The sequence below is a fragment of the Protopterus annectens genome, chromosome 8.part0 (genome assembly GCF_019279795.1).
Source record: "Protopterus annectens isolate FY-2018-M chromosome 8.part0, PAN1.0, whole genome shotgun sequence".
Taxonomy (NCBI): domain Eukaryota; kingdom Metazoa; phylum Chordata; order Ceratodontiformes; family Protopteridae; genus Protopterus; species Protopterus annectens.
Genome location: NC_056741.1, coordinates 1,889,620,960 through 1,889,645,312, shown reverse-complemented (window position 1 = coordinate 1,889,645,312; position 24,353 = coordinate 1,889,620,960). Strand labels below are relative to the sequence as shown.

Sequence of the window (24,353 nt, the reverse complement as noted above, 5' to 3'; positions counted from 1 at the left end):
ATATGCCAGAATTTTCAGTGGGAGAACACTGAGGTTTCTTAGTCCCTCTTAAAATACTATGAGCTGTTACAGTAGGAATTTTCAGGAAAGGCACCTATTCCTGCAGTTTTATCTGCCTTGGAGGATGTGCGTGCTGCTGTCTGCAATTGTCTTAGCAGACAGCTGTGCCTAAAAAGACAGACAGGATGTATAAAGTTCCTCCGTCTTTTAAGTTTTTATACATGCGTCCCAAATCTGATCCAGCAGCAGTAGTTTTAGTTAATCCTGCTGCTGCTAAACACTTAGTTCATTTCAGTCCTACTATTTTCTGACAAGTATGAAACGATTATTGATAAGTATGGGGGGTGTATACTTCTGCAACTTTGATTTTCAGAATTTTGACTTGTCAGGCTTATATGTTAAGGTTTGTCCTGACTAATTGTGAAAGCATGAAGATTATTTTGGCTGCAGTTTCTTCTTGTGAGGAAAAATCTGCTTTAAATAATTTAGTTTTTTTTTTTTCTATTTCACAGGTCACTACTCATCGTATAGTCTGTGTATAACTGCGTTGTTAATTATTTAAGGGCTGTGGCCAGTAGTACTGTTTTGAGGGTGGTTGCATGCATCCTTAGAACTGCCCAGATGATAATAAAAGTGAGATTTTAAATTTTCCATTGGCTGTTGATTTAGTTTTTGGCCCCACTGCTTCAGAGGTGATCAAAAAGTGTGAGTAAAGGAGTAAGCTACCTTAGAGATGATCAAAAAGTGTGATTAAAGGGGTAAGCTGATACATGTCATCTCTTAAGTTTTTCAGGGCTCTTTTTCCAAATTTTCCAAGGAATTTTCTAACTCCTCATCTAGGTTTGGTAATAAACAACTCCTCATCTAGTTTTGGTAATAAACAAAATAAACAGTCTCATCAAAATGCAGGTAAAGATATGTTTAATAGGAAATGGCAAGGGGGTTCCAAAAAGAATTCTGGAAACTCCCAGGAAACCAAGTATAGTCCAATAATTCATAAGGACTGTTTAAGAGACTTTGTTTCCCCCTCTTACCCTGGCACCCTCTTTATCTTCCAGAAAATCTAAATATCCACTATTCTGTTTGGCAACATTTAGTTTCTCAAAGATTGGTTATGAAGATATTTCATCAAGGTTACAGATGGCAGTGGGAGGAAATTCCTCCATCTGAAGTAGTTTACCTCATTTGGTCTTCAACCTGTGGGATACCGGATCTGTATCAGATCCGAGCCGGCAACCTTACTAGCATCTGCTCCGAGCTCCTCCCCTTACCCATAATACGTCCCCACTACCTTCCAACCCCCAGATCTTGTTTGCCGCGGCTTGCTGAAGCATCATGATCTCCAGAGCTCTAGGTAGTAAGTGGGTGTTAAAGTCTTAAAAAGTCTTTTTTTCTTTTCTAACTTTAGGTTAGTGATAATGTAGGTTCCTCTTTCTCCTCCCTTCGCTTGGTGCATCAAGTTTTCTATTTTTAGAGTTGTTAGCTTAGTTTTCGAGTAGTTTGTGAGTGTGTTTGCTCCCTCCACCCAGTGTGTTCTGTGTGTGAGTGGGTGTTTCAGTGAGGAAAATAATACCTTTTTTCATGTTGTTTTTCCACTGAGACTATGGCTGATAAGCCGATGTTTAAAAGATTCACTAAGTGTGGCCATAAGTTATCCCCTGCAGATGGCCACACTCTTTGTGTTATGTGATTGGGCGTGGCCCATCTTAGTACAGACTGCACTATATGCGGAGATTTTAACCTGCATGCAATCAAAGGCAGGAAGGCTAAGTTGGCCCTGAAAAGCCTTCTTCCCTCTTCTGAGGCAGTTGCCTCGTCTTTGGCTTTGGTCTCAGTGGCTGCTGTGACCGCCTCTCCTTCTTCTCTTCCCCTAGCTTCTCCTCCCTCCCAGGCTGGGACTCAACCTCCTATGCCAAAGCCTGCAGAAGCGGAAAAGGGGCAGAGAGAAGGAGAGCGAGTCGAAGTTGTCTCCAGACCTACTTTCTCCAGTCAAGACACATAGGATCCGTGACTCCCCTCGGCTCCGATCTCCGAGGTTTTCCTCGGAGCCGGAGGAGACATGCTCTACATCTAGGTGCCCCAACCCACAAGGTCAGAGACTGTGGCCTCGTCGAGGTCCACCCGGTCTTTATCTGAAGTCGACATGGATAAAATGATGAGGAGGTTCATTCGTACTCATATCCAGATGGGGGTCTTGCCAGCCCCCTCTCCCTCAGTAGGGGGGCGCTCACTTTCTTTTTTCCAACCGATTTGTTCTCCGATCCATCCACTGGGTTCGGAGTACTCCGGATCCGAGGATGTATTTAGACAAGGGGTCAGCGCCGATGGTACCTGCTTCCTCAATGCCGATAGCTGCCTGGAGCGTGTCGGATCCGAGCCACTCTCGGAGCCGGAGCTTGGGTGTCGGATCCGAGGGAGTGAAACTTTTTTCATCGGCTCCGCCTTTGTCAGGCCAAGTTCCCTTCCTTGGAGCTCCGTCCACTTCGGGCCCAGCTCCGATTCTGTCGTCGGACCCGGGGAGATCAGCCTCCTTATTGGTTCCATAGGAGGTTCGTTCTCCCTCGGTGTTTGACGTAGTAGAAAAGGTTCTCTCTGCTAGATTGAGACCCGTGACTGTACCTTCAGACTCTGCCCCGACCCCCTCGGCTCTCTCTATGATTCCCATCATTTTACCAGAGGGACAGCCCATGCTCGAGGAGCCCCAGACTGTTCCCCCTGAGGAACAAGTAGCTTGCGTGTTCCCCCCGGAGAGCCCCACCGGAGAGGTGCCTCGCAAGCATACGTGCAAGAGGAGGCACTTGGACTCCCCCGAGTCCCTCTCCGAGGATTTGGATGATGGGGAAGGTTCCCCCAGGTCACCTCCCGAGGATGTCTCCTTTGGAGACATCATGGAAATCCTTCACCAACGGGGAGGTTGGTCTGCCCCCAAACCTTCTTCTGACGTGTCTGTGTTCCTGGAGGCTTTCGGCACGGGCCCATCTACATCCTGGGTGTCCCCTCCCACAGATCCTTTGGTGGACTTGGTCACTTCGCGGGCATGGAAGGAGCCGGACACCATGGAACCAATTCCCAAAAGGCCTGACAAGATTTTGAATCCACCTTCGGATAGGCTGGCATGGAACAAGGGCTCCCCCATAGACGCTATGGTGATAGCAGCAAACACAAAGAAGGAACTAGCTCAGGAGAGTTCCTCGGTTCATCCTCCGGACCGAGAATCGCGGATGATGGACCGCCTAGGGAAGTGGGTTTACGCTTCAGCTACCTTTTCTATTAGGATGCTGAACTACCTAGCCCATGTCACGAGACTCCAAACCGAATCGGTAAAGGAGCTGGCGGAGTCTCCCCCTAAGTCCATGTCGTAGGAGGACAGGGACTTGTTCTCTGCGAGGATGGCCACTTTGAAAGCAGTCTCCAACATGTCCATATGACTCCTTTCACATGATACTGAAGTAGCGGCTGGGGCGGTAATGCTTGGCTCAGATTATGTCAAATTTCGGAACCTTTCAAGGCATCCTTTGCTAATGCCCTTTATGATGGCTCTACTCTTTTTGGTAAGACCATCTAAGAGACGTTAGTCCAGAGTGAGAAGGATGGGAATTCACTGTCTGCCATCGGCATTCGCTTCTCAAACCCTCAAATGTCCTTTTCCTGGAACCATAGAGGGCAAAAGAAGATGTGGTTCCGGAAGTCACAGTATTCCCGGGACACTTGGTGCTCTTCTTCCCCAAGAGGCTGAGAGGGCAGAATGGACACCGGCCCAGAGGCAGAGTGGGTCCGAGGAATTTTGGGTCTCAAGAACCTTTCTCGGGCAGACCCGGACAGCAACCCTTCAGGGTGAGCTGACTGCTGTACTCTGGAGGCATTCGGGGGATGATTGTCCTTGCACCTGGCGGCACGGAAGTCCATAACATCAGGACGCTGGGTGCTTCAGATCATATCCAGAGGATACTCTTATCCTCTTTGTGGGCCCCCCCCCCCAAATCTCCCAAACACCTCCCGGACATACCACCTATGCAAAGGGAGACAGCAGCACAGGAAATTTCCAAGCTGCTAGAAAAATGAGCCATCAAAACCATTCCCCCAGGTCAGTCCAGATCAGCCTTCTACTCCATGTTCTTTTTGGTGGCAAAAAAAATGGGGGAATCAAGGCCCATTCTGGACCAACCTGTCAGTTGCCAAAGAGAAGTTCCGGATGGTCACACTACAGTCCATCATGCCATACCTGCAAGAGAGCAACTGGATGTGCTCGTTAGACCTCCAAGATGCTTACTATCACATAAAAATGCACAAAAGCTCCAGGAGGTTTTTCTGCTTCCAGCTAGGAGTCAATCTTTACCAATTTTAAGCCCTACCGTTTGGTCTCACCACAGCCCCCAGTGTGTTCACCAAAGTGATGGCGGTGGTAGTGGCTCACCTGAGGTTTCAGTGGGTTCAGGTCTATCTGTACCTGGAAGATTGGCTCCTCACCGCTCCCACCAGGCATCTACTCTCCCAAACCAGGGATTATTTCTTGATCCTTTCCCTGCATTTGGGGATCACAATCAACACATCCAAATCACTCCTAGATCCTGTGCAGGTGATAGACTACATTGGTGCAAGGATAGATACTTTACAGTGCAAAATCTTCCTGACCTCGGAGAGAGTACAAAACGTGAGGATGCATATCTCTCATCTACCATTCTCATCTTCCAACAGTGGAATCAGTGTTGAGGGCCTTAGGTTCAATGGCGGCGACCATAACGCTTCTCCTGTGTGCCCGGTTAAATATGATAATTCTACAGTGGACTCTAGCTGTACAATGGTCCTTGTTGGAACTTCCATTGTCATATCCAATACTACTCGAGTCTGTTGTTCCAGCCCTGGCCCAAGCCACAGTGACCACGGATGCCTCCCAACTCGGGTGGGGGGGGCATTGTTTGAGCAGGACAGTCCAAGGCCTGTGATCCCCTGTAGAGACCAGCTTGCACATAAATGTTCTAGAGATGAGGGCGGTCCTTTTAGCGTTGCAGGTTCTTCATGCCTTTTTTCCTCTGGGAACTATTGCAGTTCAGTCAGACAACATGTCAGTGGTCTGATATATCAGCAAACAGGGAGGGGACCTGATCTTACCCCCTTTGTCGTGAGGCCATGAGAGTGTGGGAATTGGAGATCTTCACTGGTCATTTTCTCATCGCAACACACATTCCGGGACGGTCCAACATCCTAGCAGACCGGTTAAGTCGGACTATTCTGATGCCTTATGAATGGTCTCTGAATCTTTCAGTAGCGGAACAGATCTTCCACGAGTGGGGTCAGCCATTCTGCGATCTCTTCACATCTCCTTCCAACATGAAGTGCAGCGAGTTTTTCGCTCTGAACCCCCTGCCGGGGGACTCCCCCAGAGATGCTCTAGTCCATGCTTGGCCTCCCAGTCTTCTGTATGCTTACCCTCCAGTACCTCTTATCCCGGGTTTCTACAGAAAGCTTGTCGACTGGGGAGCAAAGTGATTCTCATTACCCCATTTTGGCCTCGCCAGGTATGGTTTCTTTTCCTTTGGTCTCACCTTCTGGCTGTGCCTTGGATCTTGGATCCCATCCAGGATCTGATTTCACACCCTTCGAGGGTTCCTCATCCGAATCTGGACAGTTTGAAGCTCACAGCTTGGCTGCTCCATTTCCCGTGATTGCTAGGACTCTGGGATTATCCTCCTCAGTTTGGTCTATTTTGGTGGCTGCTCATAAGTCTTCTACCAGGAAGGTTTATCGTAGCAGATGGAAATGTTTTTCCCTTTGGGCCTCTCAGAGGAGTTTAGACCCCTTCACGGCTCCTATTTCCGCCATTCTTGATTTTCTAGCTGATATTTTTCAACATGGAGCTAGTTCTTTTACTGTCAAGGTTCAGTTGGCTGCCATTTCTCATTTTCATGTGGGTGATAATTCTGCCTCTCTTGCCTCCTCCAGGTTGTGTAAAGCCTTTATTAAAGGCACTTTTCTGTTATGCCCCCCCCCCCCCCGGTCAAGGGTCCTGTTCCCCCATGGGACCTTACTATTGTTCTTCAAGCTCTGGTCGCTCTGCCTTTTGAACCTACTGCAACCACAGATCTAAAATATTTATCTTGGAAAACAGCATTTCTGGTCGCTATTACCTCTGCCAGAAGGGTTTCTGAACTGCAGGCCTTGTCCGTCAAAGTTCCTTATATGGTTTTTCACAAAGATAGGGTTTTCCTTCGGACCAGTCCATCCTTTCTTCCTAAGGTGGCATCACCAGTTAATATCAATCAGACTATCAGTTTGCCTGTTTTCTTTCCTAATTTTCCTAACAAGATGGAATACCATTACCACCTGCTCAATGTTCATAGAGTGTTATGATTCTATTTACACAGCACAAAAAAATTCTGTAAATCTTATCAGTTGTTTGTATCCTTCTGTAAACCTTTTTTTGGGGAAATCTATCTCCAAGGTCACTATTGCTAGATGGATTTCTTCATGTATCCTTCAGGTCTATAAGGACAGAGGCATCTCTCCTCCAGGTCAGGTGAGAGCTCATTCCACTAGATCTATGGCTACGTCTGCAGCCTTTTGGTCTAGAATCTCTTTGGATGATATTTGTTCTGCAGCTACTTGGTCCTCATCGCATACATTTATTTCTCAATACAAATTGGATTTGACTTCCAGAAGGAGAGCATTTTTTGGTTCTGCGGTGCTCCGGGATATCCTTCCATGAGGGCCACCCAGGAGTTTATTAGCTGGGGACTCTGTCCCACAGGTTGAAGACCAAATGAAGTAAACTACTTCAGATAAAGAAGTTATGTACTCACCATAACATTCCATCTGAATAGTTCTACTTCATTTGTCTTCAACCATCCCTCCCTCCTTCTCCAAGACCTTGGCATATGAACAGCCTTTGGGATGCAGTTATAGGTCACAGGTATTTTTTCAGGTCGGGTTATAAGTGTAAGACTCAGCAAACGCGATCTGGGGGTTGGAAGATAGTGGAGGGGTATTATGAGTAAGGGGAAGAGCTTGGAGGTTGGAGCAGATGCTAGTAAGGTTGCCGGCTCGCATCCGATACGAATCTGGTATCCCACAGCTTGAAGACAAATGAAGTAGATCTATTCAGATGGAACGGTATGGTGAGTACATAACTTCTTTTTTTCAGGGAGTAATTCCTTATACTCGAGACCAGACTGCCTTATTTCTACCTGTCCTTCAATACATGCTGTCCCAGGGAGTAATAGAACCAGTTCCCCCTTCGCAGGTGAGAAAGAGGTTTTATTCAAGGATGATTTTAGTGCTAAAAAAGAAAATGGTTGGAGTCCCTTTCTGAATGGTTCTTTCCTGAACCTGTCTGTGATAGTACCCAGATTCAAAATGATGTCACTTCACAACCTAGTACGTCTTTTATCACAACCTAGTACGTCTTTTTCCTCTTTGAAGTTTCCTGGTAACTGTGACTTTAAAAAATGCGTAGCATCACATCCCTACTAATATAAATTTCAGGTCCTTCTTTAGGTTTTGTGCATCTGGATCACATTATCAGTTCTGTGCCTTACCCTTTGGACTATCCACTGCACCAACAGTATTCTCAAAGTGTCTAGCTCCAGTTATACCTCTTTGCAGGTTGTATTATATCCATATTTTCCATATTTAGATGACATGCTTCTCTGAGTCTTTTTCAAAGTGTTAGGAATCTCTCTGTTGGGTGAGAGATCATTTACACAAACTGGGATTCCAAGAGATTGTTCAGAAGTTTTTTTTTTTTTTATGACTCCTTACAGGATTGTGTTTCAGGAATGTCAACTACACATCCAGTTCAAAGAGCTTTTCTTCCACAGGAAAAAAAAAATAGATCTATAACTAGATCTATTTGTAGGGTTTTCCACTCAGACTTTGGTCAGTGTGAGCTAATACCTCAAGATTGTGGATCTGTATGTTCTATGATTCTCTTGATAATACTTGAAAAACTCCACATGAGAAAAATGCAGTGATATCTGAAGTCTCTTTGGCTCACCCACCACCGGCACCTTTATTCTTTCACTTCCAAGTGCTGGGGTTTGCCAGAAGAAAAATCAAGTGGTAGACACAACAGATATCCCTAAATCCAGGTCTCCTCTTCTTCTTCCATGTTCCAAACCAATCATGCACCACAGATGCGTCAGACTTTGCTTGGGAAGCAGTTTCAGGAGAGATAAAAGTACAAGGTGTGTGGGCCCCAAGGAAGATGAAAGCACATAAATATAGAATAGTTGCTTTCCCCAGTCAAGGCACTCAATGCTCTTAATCATCTTTGGTCACAAGGAACTCTTCAAGTTATTTCACACAGTACTGCAATCATGTTATGCATCAACAAGTAAGGAGAGCCAAAGAAGACACTGAGATCCTGAAAGGAATTAGCTAGAAAAGGTGAAGAAAATAACTCACTGGTAAGAATCCTGGGGCTGTTCAGCAAAAAGCAGTTCAAGCTTCAGCTTTGGTGAAAGACATGGCTTCTGGTAATCTAGAGGAAAAATAAGTCCAATGTGCTCAGAGTTGATTAAAATAACTGAAACACTGAAGGAGTATATCAACTCAAATAAAAGGCTGGAAAAATTGGAAGACACTGTAAACAGATGTTCAGCTGATGTGATAAAACTGCAAAAATTAGAGGTCAAAATGAAGTAAAGGCTGGCTAAGTATAAGACTGCCCAAGAAGAGAAATTTCAAAAAACAGAATTAGAGGACATAACATGGAGGGAAAATCTGAGATTTTCTGCTGTCCCAGAGAAACTGGAAAGAACAGACTGTATTAATGCTGTGAAGGCACAAATAACAACTGGACTGGGGTTCCAGAGCAGGAACTGTTAATTAAAATGGCACACCACATGTATGCTCCAAATATGGCCGTGAAAAGCAGCCAAAACCTTAGCAAACCTACCGGCAGGCAGGGGTGATCCTGACAAAACTGTGGCAAAAGGGCAAAATTTTAAAACCTGGAGACAGTAGAGTTTGTAGAAAATGATTATTCACTGTTTACCAGACATAAGAGAAAAACATGTATTCTTGTAATCAGGGAATGTCGAGAGGCAGGTGTGAGATTCAAGCTGCAGTATCCAGCTGTCTTTAGAATACTTTTTTTCATAGAGGATCAGTCATTTTTGATGTAGAACAGGCTAAGGATAAAATCCAGACGTTTGTACAACAAAAAATGAGCCATTAAGCAGAAGGGAAGTCTGTTTCTCATCCTTCTGATAATAAAGCACATAGAGGGACTTTGCAGGGAAACCTTTTCTGCTGTTCTAAAGGAAAATACTTGAGAGATACAGAAAAGCACAGAAGTTGATGAGAAGAATCAAGAGCACTGTGGAACTGAATCAGAATCTGGAGTTAGGAGATAGAGATGAACAGGAGTAAAACCAGCAACATGGAAATTAGTGAACAAATGTGAGATTGCAAAGCATTGGTCACATTTGTGAAATACGGCCATATAAGAATAAGTAGAAAGAGCGGACTTTTGTGGACTTTGTTAAATGCATGTGGAACTGAAAGGCATTTGCCTCACTTCATGTCATTAATGTTTAGAAAGACTGTGAGGGGAGGGGGGGAGGAAGGAAAGAGATGACCATAAGTAAAAATGTATTTTGCTAACACTATTTCTATGAAGCTTTTCATAATATAAAGTACATTTTATAGTAAAGTTTTTAATTCTTGTATGTACTAAAGTTATGAAAGTAAGCAGATGCCTTTTTTTTCTCTTCCTTCCTTCTTTCTTTCTTTCTTTCTTTCTTTCATCTTTTTGCCGTTGGGAAATGTAGGCATTAACAGTACAAAAAGAAAAGTTAGACAAAATGATGTTTAGTTAATATGCTGTAATCTTAGGTTGTTGAGGTGGGAAACGGGGTGTAAAGGTACACAGATCATAATATATGTAGAACAGATATGTTTTTGCTTCCTTTTGCATAGGTGAGTGTCTGGATTAAGACCCTTGGTTTAAACCGATGACAAATTTTAAATGGAAAACAAGTAAATATGAGAAGACTGAATATAATGAAAAGTTTCTTAGCAATAAATGTTTCAGCTTGTCTTTCAGGCTGCAACAGAGGAATACATTTTTTTCTGTTACTTTTTCATGGAGGCAAGCTGATAGTAGAAGAATAAAAGACAGAACACTGGTTACTTCAAGGCTAAAAGTTAATGATTTCCAGGGGCGGCTCGTGGCATAGGGCTGCCGGACTGCAGCCCCCTCAAAAATAAAAAAAGAAAGAAAAAGAAGAAAGAAAAATGAAAAATAAAAAAAATTAGTTTTTCAAAATTCGCGGACTTCGCGCATGCGCATAGACCGAGTCCCGACTACTGTCGGTCTATGCGCATGCTCAAGGCAGTCCGGCCGTCCCCATAGGGGACACAAGGAGACGTCTGTGCACTTTTACAGTGCACAGACTCGCCAGGATTATGGGTCGCGTCCGGACTGCAAGAGGAGCAGCAGGGACTCGGGACAGAGCATTAGGGATCTCGTCGGGTCGGGAAGGAGCATTGGGATCTCGCAGGTCTTCAGTATTGCGCGGGAAGGATGTACGTTAGCTGGATGTATTCAGGTAAGGTGCCTTTTAATTTATAATGTTTATTTGTATGGAGTTTGTGCTTTTTAATTTACAATGTTTATTTGTGTATGGTGCTTGTGCTTTACTGGAGTTTGTGTATGGTGCTTGTGCTTTACTGGAGTTTGTGTATGGTGCTTGTGCTTTACTGGAGTTTGTGTATGGTGCTTGTGCTTTACTGGAGTTTGTGTATGGTGCTTGTGCTTTACTGGAGTTTGTGTATGGTGCTTGTGCTTTACTGGAGTTTGTGTATGGTGCTTGTGCTTTACTGGAGTTTGTGTATGGTGCTTGTGCTTTACTGGAGTTTGTGTATGGTGCTTGTGCTTTACTGGAGTTTGTGTATGGTGCTTGTGCTTTACTGGAGTTTGTGTATGGTGCTTGTGCTTTACTGGAGAGTGTGTGTGTGTGTGTGTGTGTGTGTGTGTGTGTGTGTGTGTGTGTGTGTGTGTGTGTGTGTGAAAATGTCCCAGGTGCTTATGGTGGTGTGGTAGGGAATGCCTCAGGCTTGAACCCTGTATGCAGGTGTTAAAGACTTGAGTTCCCTACCCACCACCATTTGTAAAAAAATTTCAGATTTTTGCCTCATATTCGATCTGATCTGTTCCTCATAATATCTGTGGTTTGTAAATGTTGCAATGCTTGATATTTGATGGTGTAGTTAGTAGCATTGTTGCTTCACAGCTGCAGGTTCTTGGGTTTTATTCTTGGCTGGAGTTCCTTCTTTGTGGGGTATGTATCTTCTCCCTGTGTTTGTGTGGGTTTGCTTTTGTGTCCTCCCATGTTACAAAGACATGTCTGCATTATTTCTTCCTGGGCCTCTGCTGAAAATTGTTTATTTGTTCCAAGTCAGACTGTCCTGATTAAAAAATGTTGAATAAAATTGACAGGCATTTGAATTTCAGACTTAAGGGTTTCTGAATGTTTAATTCCTTGCGTATTTGATGGTGCAGTGGTAGTATTGTTGCCTCACAGCTATAGGTTTTCTGGTTTGATTCTTGGTTGGGGTGGCTTCTGTGTGGAGTGTGCATCTCCTGCCTGTGTTTGTGTGGATTTGCTCTGGTGCCCTGCCATTTTACAAAGATGTGTCTGTAGTTTTAATCCCTGCGTCTCTGCTGAAAATTGTTTTTGTTCTGTCCGCAATAAAATTGACCGGCATTTGAATTTCCAACTTCATGTTCTTCAGAATACATAGTAGCACAACCTTTTTTTTTTTTAGCAATTTTCGAAGTTTATAAGATGAATATTTTAAATTTGTCCCTATTTTTGGGACTGTATTCCCCCATTATTGGCCTCGTCCAGGTTTTTGTGCTAAGGTTGACAGCTATGGCAAGAACTGAATTCACTGAATATGTTTGAGGGCTGTATTCCCTCATTACTGGGTTTGTCCAGGTGTTTTGTACTAAGAGGTTGACAGCTATGGTGAGAACTGAATTCACTAAATGATAGCCATTTAAGTTTCAGTCTTCCTCTTTTTACAAAGCAGCTGATGTGGCGTAGTGGTATGTTACTCTGACTGTTTTTGCTCAGGGACCTTGGCAGTAAAATATATGGTGGCAACACAACATTTTATTCTAGCAACTTTCCAAGATTATACAAGCAATGTTTAATGTGTCCCTGTTTTGGGCTTTTGACCCCCAATACATTTTGGCTTTTTCCAGTTTTCTTGAGCTGCGAAGTTGAGATGCAGTTGAGTATTGAGTAGATTTTACAAGGAACTGAGAGCTGCAGGGAATAGAAGTTTAGTGCTTTGCCAAGTTAATACTATAGCACAACAGGCTGTGTACTTGCTTTTGATGCAGAAGGTTGTGGGTTCTACTCCCACAAGGGGTAGATGCTGCCGTACTGAGAATGTTCTCCTTGGTGAAGATACTAACTATGAGTTCGTTATCAGTTTGCCATCCATTTCCTCTTGCAATATTATTACTAGCTTATCATTCTTTTAATGTAACATGGACAACTTATTCCTCTTGGGGCAACAGACACTTTATTTTTCGATGAAACCATGAAATATAAAGGTGATTGCTAGCAGCAACCACTTCATTAGTTACAGATTTCTTTAATGTGGAATTATTTAGATGACTGACTTTAGAGATTGTGCATATTTACTGATAATGGACTGTAGAATTGTGCATATTTACTGATAAAGGTGGACTGTAGAATTGTGCATATTTACTGATAATGGTGGACTGTGGAATTGTGCATATTTGCTGATAATGGTGGACTGTGGAATTGTGCATATTTACTAATAATGGTGGACTGTGGAATTGTGTATATTTACTAATAATGGTGGACTGTGGAAGTCTGAGTAGACTTTTTATGATAAATGTTCTCAACTGGGCAGTTTTGCCATTATGGGTGCATATGGTTTGTTTCATTGCTTACTGGAAAAAATGTTCAAAACAAATTTAAAACATCCTGTAACAAGTGTACTGTATTGTACAAGGAATATAATTTTAGTACAATGAGGAAGGTGTATCAAAGAGCACATGTATGTTTCATATGCAAGGAGCCTATAATTCAAACCGCCCAAAATTAATCTTTATCTGCCACTGGCAAAATGTATTTTCTTTGAATGTGGGTTTCAATGCTGTTTCAATGAATGTGAGTTTCAAGGGCAGATAAGTTTTAATGCTAAGTTTTCATTGTGAGACTGCATTGCTTTGTTTAACAGATGACTTAGTGTTTGTGCTGTAAAATACAAAATAAAACTTTCAAATGAAGTCCAACTCATCATAGAAGTAAAGCAGTATGCACATTAGTGTTTATGGTAAATGGAGTGAAATAGCCAAGTATAATGGTTCATTGGAATGGCTGCAGAGGCTCCATTCAACCATTATTTTGTCAGGGGGGGAAGGGCAGCAAACTCAGACAGGCCCAGCTGAACTATACCTCCCAACTGTCCAGATTTTCAAAGAATGAATAGATTTTTGCTTCTTATTTTTGGTTTGTTCATAAAATTTGTAGTTTTAATTCCTAAATGATTTGCCAGAAGTCACTCTAAGTTTTAGACTTCATAACCTTCAGAAAAATGCATGTTAAAGTAAGAGCTGTTCTATCAACTGTCTCAATTTATACAAGAGCAATTTTTAGTACTGTTTATATGTGCCCCAATATATTTGGCCTTGTTCAGATTTACTGCATTAACAGGTTGAGAGGTACATGCAAATAAATTGCTTTATAGAATTAGGCATAGCCAACCTCTCAACTGTCCCCAATTTTTGGCTCAAAATGTTGCTCTTCCCCTTATAATCCCTCCATAAAATAGCAATTTTGGAAGAAAACATGGAGGGTTTACAATTAAGAAATAACTGTAATAATCAAAGTTATAGATTACTTGAAATGCATGTAGATTCTTTTATATTTTGTCAGCTGCTCAAGGTAGCAGTACTAATATTAAAGTGTCCCTTCTTTGACAGGTAGCAGCTGTATTGTGTGTCTATTTTATATTTTTGCATCACGTTTTTGTCCATTTTTCATAAAATTGTGTTTTTTGGCAAATTAGTGACATCACTAAAGACTGAAGTTAGAAAATGACAGACATTTGAGTTTCAGATTTTATACCCTTCAGAAAATTCATACTAATGCAAGACCTATTCTATTATCTTTCTAAGTTTATTAGAGCAATATTTAAAAATTGTCCTTATTGTTGGGCCTTTGTCCCACTTCTGTGTATGGCTTTGTCCAGATTTCTTGCTCTTGAGGTTGAGAGGTATGACAAATGTCAGGGCCATCACAGTCAGCCAGTGAGATTTCAAATTGTGACATGCTTTTTGCACCCCACTCCCTCATGTAGTGGCTCTGGATGTGTCCAAGCAAGGCAAGGAGTAGTTGTATCTACCTTGGATGGGGAGGACACACTGCATAAGTACTACAGTGGCTTTTCATCTGTCCTTGATTTTGCAGAATGGTCTGGTTTCTGTCATATTTTTGTACTGTTGATTTATGCTTATTACTCAAAGTGCCTGTTGCTCTGTGCTTTTAAGTAGCAATGCTTTAATGACCATAAGGTAAGCTTGTCTGAGATCATAAGATGCAAGTAAGCTTTAATAAGCATACTGTTAAAGAATTGCCAACATTGAAAGCCTTTCTGTTGTTGCCATGCAGAGAATACTTGACTAGATAATGTATAAGCCTTGGGTATTAAAGGACAGGATTCCATTATTTTAAAAAGCTCATTACACTTGTTGGAGACTTCCAGTCATCTCTACAGACTTTACCCGTAAACTAAACAGAATGCCAATCATGTGTGGTCCATAACCTGTACAGTAATCCTTTAAGCAATGTATCTTGAGCTTGTTTCTTGTTTGCTTTTCATTTTTACTTTTATCATGTTTTCCCCATGAAACAAGTTGTCAGGCAGCAGGTCTTTTTGGATAAGAAACATTTTTACAAGTGGGGCATCACATAGATTTCTACTTTCAGCATGTTACTTGGTACTTTAATAAAGCTGAATATATTATAATTAGGACTGCAGTGCAAGGAGAAGTGGTTTGAGTTGAGTGCTTCTGGTTTTTCTTATACTTGATTTTGACTGGCATTCCAGTAATGTATTTAAAAAGTAATTTATTTTTTCATGCCTCACAACCTTTTGTTTCCATCTAGATATTAAGTAAGCTGTCATGCAGCCAATGCATTGAAATATTTTTATTCTTCTACACTTATTTTTGTCTTGATTGGACTTTCATAATGATGGTTTGCCACCCAGGGCAGTGTATTTAATTAAAGTTAGTTTTTTGTGGTTTTGTGCATAGCCCCTCCCCTTTCTGGTTGACCACACCCCCCGTGACCCCACCCATTCAGCTGTCTCCTGCAGCCCCCCTGTGATTTGAAGTCACCAGCCACCACTGATGATTTCTGAAAGTGTGCAAGTAGTTTTCTCATCTAGGGAAGGGGGAATAGAGATAAAAAGGAACAAAGACCAAGTAGTGTGCATAGAAGCACAGACAGTATCATAGTTCTTTCAGGTTAAAAAGGGCCTGCATTATCGGCTGTCTATTTGACACAAATGTTCCTAGTATGAGAGTTAAGCTTCATTATTTGAAGATGTACAATAGTTATGCATGTTTGTATTGAGTTACTAGGTTATGGGGGTGTTCTGTGGGTGTGTTTGTTTCTTTGTTTAAGGTTTTTATTAAAACAAACCACTGTAAAATGTGACATAGATTCCAATGTTGTTAATAAGGAAAGTATAAAGAATTAACCTGCCAACCATTACTGGGTACACGGATCACAAAAGCTGGAATTAGACATCTTAAAAAGCTGATGTATAATAGGTGAGAATAATTTTTTCTTACCATAATGGATAACTTTCTGTATTACCGTGGAGTGTGAATTGTCTTACAGATGTAGACAAAAAGGAAGGGATAGTTAAATCATATTAAGGAAGGCAGAGTATAAATATCAGTGCTACAGGAAGCACATCTGAAAAGAACTATGCATGTGAATTTGATAAAGAAAGGTTTTCAGGATTAATATTCTGCAGAATACTGGGAACAAAGGAAAAGAAGAACATGCATATGGATTGCTAGAGGAGCTCCAGTAGTGATAGAAAAGAGAAAAAAGGTAATAATGGCAGATGTAGTAGTAAATGACTGCTGTCCAAGGATGAGGATTACACTGGTGTGTATTTATATTCCATATAAAACTTTTTTGGAGCTTAAAACATGTTGGGAAAAATAATCAGCTTTCAGCAGGGAATATTACTTATAGATGTGGGCTGGAATTTGATTTACAACAATGAGGATGTGTCTGGGGTGCCTCGAAGGGAAAATATTTATGAAAATATTTGATATAAAAGATGTAGATTCAGTAGCAGGAACTCGGAGATAATTTACATATTATTCCCCAAGGCACAATTATTGAGCCAGACTTTGTAGAAATTATATTTCACAGGAAAATGTCCATTTGAGAACTTATGCATCCAATAACTATTTCCGAGTATGCACCAGTAATTACTAAGATAAAAATGCAGTGTAATGAAGTAAAGATGAGAAACTGGTGCTTTCCCACCTACCTGATAAAAGTAGAAGAATTTAAAAAATGGGTAGTGGAAATTCTCCAGGAGTTATTAGGGAAGATAGAAAGTACTCCAGAAGTTATAACTAGTAAGTGGGATAAATGATGGTGGAGTTTATAAATAAGGTAGAAATAAAAAAAAATCTGGTTAAGAAGTAACAAAAATGTATTTAGAGGGGCTGACAAAGATTAAAGTATTACAAAATAAGAGGAATTTCACAGAACAAGAAGAGGCACAGTTGCAGAGTGCTAAAGAGAAAATAAGGGAGTACCTGGATAGTATGCATGGGTTTTGAAAGATAGCTGTTAAGCAGCTGTTGTTTGACAAAACTCTAGAGCACCAAAAGTTTTGGCAAAGATTTAGGCAACAAAAAGTAGAAAAGGTTGTTGCCAAACTTAGGGAGTCTGTAACAGGAACAATAATCGGATATCCTGTACAGGTATTAGTAATATTTTGGAAATTTTATGAAAATTTGTATAAAGTAGAGAAGTGGAGAAACAAAGAAAAAGCACAAATGGAAATATGTATGGAAGATTTAAATAGGTTAGGGTTAGAGGTAGATGAGGGTCAACAACTAAAAGTCAAGACAGGAAGGAGAGTGGAGATGATATAAAAATGATGATGTATAACCAGTCTAGAGGAAAGTCTCCAAGAATGGATGTTATTCTGGTAGAGGTTTGGAAGTTAGGAGGAAAGAAGGTGATACAAATTTGGTAGTTTTTGTTTAACAGCATTTTAAAAAAGGGGGGAGGCACCAACATCCTGGAAAAAAGGTATGGTGGATATTGTGATGTCTGGATAATGGGTCTACTTTGAAACATAAAACCCATAACATCTAATTTCATAACATTGAGACCAGAGCATCTAAACCCATAACATCGAATTTCATAACATCTAACACTACAAATCACAAGAAAATAACACCCCCTCCACATATAACAACGCCAAACTACCAAACACACTTTTTACTACGTTTCTGCAGGGGAGCAAGCTCTCTGCACCCCCTACCCCCTCCCCATAAATTAAATATACCAACTCCAAGATCGCACTACAGTGGGAAAAAGTTAATTTCCTAACCCCACTGTATCAAGCCCCCTTGCAGAAACGTAGTAAAAAGTGTGTTTGCTAGTTTGGTGTCATATTTTGTTATATGTGGAGGTATGTTATTTTCATGTGATTTGTACTGTTAGATGTTATGAAATTCAGTGTTTTGGGTTTTAGATGTTCTGGTCTCAATGTTATGAAATTAGATGTTATGGGTTTTAGATGTTGTGAAGGGAACTCCTGGATAATACCCCACTGGACTGTCAGTAATAATGTAACGTCCCTTACAGTCCTGGGTCAGTAACTAAGAAGCTTCAGTCCTCACTGCTGACTCCAGTGTGAGACTGTCACTTAAGCAGGACTAATATTTCACAATTATCCCCTAAGAGCACAGCAGTAACACACTCTCTATAACCTGGGACTGGACTGTATACTTCTATTTACCCTTAATATAACTCCATATTACACTCTTCGGAGCAGTGTGTCACAGTTTAAGACCTCTGATACACTCACACTTAAATAAATTAAATGTCACATATCCATACACATCTGGGAAAGCCTGACACAGATTTCCAGCTGTGTCCCTTCACCAACATAATTTGGTAACACTCTGCCACCAACCAGAGAGCCGAAATGCCCTTTTAAAGGGTGTCCAGTTATTAAAATTAGATATTAAAACAGTAACAAATGACCTAAAGTAGCCAGGCTGTCAGAGTGGCCCGGGAAGTTATCAAAGCAGCTATAAGCACTCTCAAATCACTAAAAAAACACTGATTGAGCAGCCACAAAATATTTAATAATGAGGAAAATTATTAAAAATATAAAACAGTAATTTCCAATAAACAAACAGAACTCAATCACCAGGAAAATGAAATTAGTACTGAAGGATAGAAATCCAACATTTAGAAAAACTCTTAACTGATTAGTTATAATTTCCTATGTGACTAAAGAACACTGTCCCTGATCTAAACTAAATTATTACTACAGAGCAAAGGCAGGCTTACAGTTCTTGGTGAGTTCTTTTGAGTGTCCACTGCACAGCACAATTGTGAACAACAGACTACTGCAGCTGGCAACTATAACTGACAAGTCTTCAGCAGGCTCTTTTATAGACTAGCTTAACTGTTACAAGTGTTCCAGTTCTAATTTTCATTTCATATTTTGAAAATCAACCAACAGCTGTTTACTAAACTAAAGTTACTTCATGTCTTTCCGCCACTGACAGTAACACATAGCGACAGTCAACATTCCAGTGACACCATCTGCAGATCAGCTGATTCAGAGAGTCTGCATTTAGAATCTTCTTCACAGATATGCGCAGTTAGAAATGTAAAGGAACACTGTTCAAGTCTTTAAAACATTCTGTACAACCAGGTTTTAAATCAACATATAAAAACTTATTTATAATGTTATAGCTAGTTATGCTGACATATAATACACAGGTTAATCTGAAATTATGTACAAAAACTCAGCCAGACATGCTAGCACAAATGATAGTGTCTAATTTCTTCACCCCCTGACTCAAATATGGTTTATAAGTGACTCTTGAAAAATGATGCTTGAGAAAAATGGGTCTGTCTGGGAATATGAACCCACTCCTCTCCTGGCAGTCCATTTGCATTGGCATTATTAACCCCACTGTGGTGTTCTTCTCCTGCTGAGGAAACTTGGATAAGTACAGCCCCCACCCCATAATTTGAAGCAGCTACTTTCTCAACAATTGATTTGTTATAATGTGGCCTGACTAACACAGGGGGTCCTTCCAAAATCTCTTTTACGTTTTTGAAATTCCTGTTCACTGTCTGTTGTCCACACTGCCTTATCCAGTTTGTTTTTCTTAGGTCAGTAAGTAGTGCAGCCTCTGCACCACAACTGGGCACAAATTTTCCATAATACCCCACCTGCTGCCCCTAGAAATGCTCTCACTTTTTGCAACAGGAACTGGCTACACTTGAATAACTTCTACTTTGACAAGTTATGGTCTAATCTTACCACTCCCCACTCTATGTCCTAAGTACGTGACCTCTGCCATACTCACCTGGCACTTTTGGTTAACTTTACCCTTTTAAACTGGTCTATAAATGCTCGTAGCATAGTCTTTAACCTCTCTACAAGACCATTAGTCTGGAGATGGTAGGTGGTGATCTCTAAATGTTTCACCCCACAATGCTTCGACAAAAAGTCAGCATGCCTGACATGAATTGGCACCTCAATCGGTCAGTATCTCCCTCAGAAGATCTAACCTGCTGAAAATTTTTAGCAAAGCATTTACCACCTTTTCTACATCCATATCACCTGCAAAAGGAATATTAGGTATTATAGCTAGAGTGGCAGACACTAGGCTATAGGCAGTACCAACTGCCATACCACCTCACCTTCCAACCCTCCCTTAGGAGTCCACTTTCTTTACAACAAACCTTCCTTCTCTGCCTCAATATCGCCTGCACAATGAATATTAGGGACTATAACTAAAAGAGGCAGATGTAGGCTCTAGGCTCTACCAACTACCATACTACCTCACCTTCCAGCCCTCCGTTAGGAGTCCACTCTTTATATAGCAAATTTTCCTTCTCTGTCTCAATATCACCTGCACAAGGAATATTAAGGAATGTAGCTACAAGTGGTAGACGGTAGGCTCTAGGCTGTACTAACTGCCGTACTACCTCATCTTCCAGCCCTCCCTTAGGAGTCCACTTTCTTTACAACAAACCTTCCTTCTCTGCCTCAATATCTCCTGCACAATGAATATTAGGGACTATAACTAAAAGAGGCAGATGTAGGCTCTAGGCTCTACCAACTACCATACTACCTCACCTTCCAGCCCTCCATTAGGAGTCCACTCTTTATATAGCAAACCTTCCTTCTCTGTCTCAATATCACTTGCACGAGAAATATTAGGGACTGTAGCTAAAAGTTTTAGAGGGTAGGCTGTAGACTCTGCCAGCTGCCATACTTCCTCACATTCCAGCCCTCCCTTAGGAGTCCACTCTTTGTACAATAAAACTTTGTTCCCGTATACAGACTCCCATCTTCCTTGAGCCTGAGGTGCTTCCTTAGCCATCTCCCTCAAGTTTTTGTAATGTGGGGTTCGTAAGTTGAGCCTGTGTCAACTCTGCATTTGTGACCCTCCCAAGCTACCCATCCACATGAAGCCTAGTAAATTCCAACAGCTATACCTCGGTGTCACTCTGGGTACTATCACTAACCTCCATCCTTGCAATCACTGTGTCCAAGGGAACATCAGAACTTACTAGCAGCTGTGGCTCACTTTCAGACTTATTGCTACAGGATAGCTCCTTCTCTGAAACAGTCACCACACCAGTCCCAACTTCAGATATGACATCTATCTGGGTCTGCCCCAGGCTACCGGACCTACATGCCTTTCTCCAAGCTTGACTGCATGTCACTGCATGCACACAAGGCACTGAATCATCAAAATCATTCCCTATTAGGACATCTGCAGGAATATCCTCAAACACACCTACCTGCTTGCTTCCTCTTCCACCCTCCCAGACAAGATAAACCCTAGCCAAAAGTATTTGGAATGGGGTCCCTCTCAAAGCTCTGACTGGAGTGGACTGTCCAAGCAAGCTTCTCTAACCACTGCAGGCTCACAGTGGTTATATACAAAGCTGTGTCTCCATTAGTAACCTGTTTACCATCTACTAAGATAGCATGTAAATTGTGGTGATAGATTAGCACCCCTGTTGTTTCTAAACAACTTAATGCTGGCAATTTGTCATCCCCACTTGCTGGCTCCCTCACCTTTTGTTTCTCACCTTGTCTTGATGGACATTTGACTGCCATGTGGCCTATCTGGTTGCGTTTGAAACATCTAATCCCCAACTGTGTACTTGGACTAATAGTCTCCCCTGTTACTGGTGTACTCTGTTGGAGTGGTTTAGACTACCCCCATGGGTTCTCTTATGTGTATGTGCAGCACTGGATATCTCCTTCTTATGCATTTGTGCTCTGCTTGCTAAGTAAAAATCCCAACACCTCTGCAGAGTTATAGTCTCTGTCTGCTAACCAGATTCTCATGTCATCAGGGAAAGTACCAGGAGCTTGTTCCCTCACCAAAAGGTCTGCCAATCCCTTAAAAGTGGTGACCTGACACCCACTCATCCATCTGTGAAAGTAAGTACTTAAATCAGCAATATAATCTCATACATATTCATCTGCCTTGCATCTATGCTCACACTTTTTTTTTCTGTAAACTTCAGGTGTTAGCTTAAAACAATAAAGAAGACACTTTTTAAGTTTAATATAATTCAAACAATCTACATCAGACAATGCTGACATGGCCTGAACAGCTTTACTATGGAGTAAGGGAGTCAGGAGCTGAACCCAGAGCTCACGGTCAACATCATACTGTTTACACACTCTCAAATATATGAATAAAACTATTAAATACATCCCCATCCTTGTATTGAGGAAACAGTTTACTGACCTTTACAGCTTCTGGGGTCTATTTTTTCCCCTCTCCATTACCTCCATGACCCTCTCGAAGAGTAAGTGTCTTTACTTCTTGCCGGTGCTATCTCTTGTTTTCCTTGGCTTCTAAACGTTTGACCTGAAGTCATTGGGCTACCAAGCACAGTCTCTCTTCAGTCTCCAGTCATTTGGCTTCCAATTCGTACTGACGCACTTCCTTCTCAGCCTACAACCGTTTGGCATCCAGTTCATATTGACGCTGTTTCTCCTCAGCCTCCAGATGTCACATTCTCTATCCGGGCTCCAGTTCCAATCTCCTTAACTCTAGACAGATTCTCAGGTCCTCTGAAGAAAATGTGAGCTGTATTGTCTCGGCAGGCTGCACATTCCCAATATCAAACTGGATATCCTCCAAATGGCTGGTCTGAGTTGAAGCTGCAACTAAGGCTGAAATCATTGCTTCCTTAGTCAGGATGGCATGCACAAGTTCTCTGGTTTCACACTTCTTGCCCAATTGGTTCTTTGTCAGCGTACTATAGTCTTCTGCTGACATCTTTGCTTGTTGTCTCTGACTAAGTAACTAAAAATAAATAAAACTGGTGAAATGAGATTCTGTATGTTTAACATACCTGTCAGCTGTACAGATTTTCCCAGAATGTCCAGATTTTTGCCTCATATTTTTGGCCATTTACTCATGATAGTGTGCTTTTTTGGCAAATCATTGCCAAATCTTTGAATACTAAAGTCAGAAAATAATGACAGACATTTGAGATTCAGACATCTTACCCTTCAGAAAATTCAGTCTAATTCAAAACCTGTTATTCTATCAACTTTCTAAGTTTGTAAGAGCAGTATTTAAAATGTTTCCCTATTTTGGGACCTTTGCCCCCCCATTATTTATGGCTTTGTCCAGATTTCCTGATCCAAGAAGTTGAGAGCTATGATGTTTACTTTGTGGCTGTCAAGAGTGCACAACTACTCACAGGCTACTAAAGTCCATTTAAAAATCCAGCATCACTGCCGCCAGATAATGTGACATCCAGATAATACCCTACCAGACTGCCAACAATAATGTGACATCCCTTACTATCCTAGGTCAGTAACTAAAGAGCTTCAGTCCTCGCTACTGACACCAATGTGAGACTGTCACTTAAACAGGAGTAATGTTTCACGATTTTCCCCTAAGAGCACAACAGAGATATGCTGTATAACCTGGGACTGGACTGTATACTTCTGTCCACCCCTGATATAACTCCTTATTACAAATTTCAGCACAATGTGTCCCAGTTTAAAACCTCTGATACACTCACACTTAAATAAATTAAGTCTCACACATCCAAGTACTTCTGGGAAAGCGTGACACAGATTTCCAGCTATGCCCCTTCCCCGGAATAATACAGTAACACGCTACCACCAATCAGAGAGCCTAAATGCCCTTTTAAAGGGGTGTCCCACTTATTAAAATTAGATATTAAACAATTAGTAGCAAATGCAAAATACTCGAGCACAAGGATTGTAAGCAAGGAGCCAAACTCTTAAAGCACAATGAGATAATTCAAGCACAAAGAAATTTATTCCACAGTTCTTCAACAAAAAAGTCCACAGCAAGGGTAAAAAGCTCCAAAATCCCAACAGTAAAGTAAGCGCTTTCGTCTGTAACCATACCAGACTTTGTATGTGTAAATTGAAAATATCCACAAATATTATTAATAAATCTCTCAAATTTCAATACTTTCTCTAAATCTACTCTCCATAAAATGAACACATCATCCAAATAATGGATATATAATATCCAATCTTTGGAAAATTCAGTACCAAAAATATATTTCTTCTCCCACATACAAAAAACTAAGTTAGCAAAAATAGGGGCGCAACTTGACCCATTGCCACCCCTTTCAATTGCCTATAATATTCATCTTCAGACACAAAAAAAGTGATTTTTAATACCCATTCCATCATTTGTACTACAAAATTAATCATGGTAGCACTCAAACTACTAAATTCTAGTAGTGCTTCATGAAATAATTCCAATCCCAATTCATGGGGGATAGATCCAAAAAGGTCAACAGCATCAATAGTTGAAAAACCAGTACAATCTGTATAATATTCCTGTTTTATCCGTGTTAAAATATCCCATGAATCTTTAACAACATAATCAATTTTTTGTAAAATGTATTTTAGTAATCTATCTATAAACACTCCCAATGGGTATGTGGAACTACCTTGGGCAGCTATAATCAGTCTGTATGGTGGGTGGAGAATATCCTTATGTAACTTTGGTGTGCCGAATACGGTCGGGACAAAGG

At 41.3% G+C, this 24,353-nt stretch overlaps 1 protein-coding gene across 1 annotated transcript in view; it reads left to right on the top strand.

Annotated features, from left to right (window-relative positions):
• Window positions 1-24,353, top strand: part of PLEKHG4 (pleckstrin homology and RhoGEF domain containing G4) — a 3,374,045-nt gene that overhangs the window by 1,638,759 nt on the left and 1,710,933 nt on the right. The window lies entirely within an intron of this gene.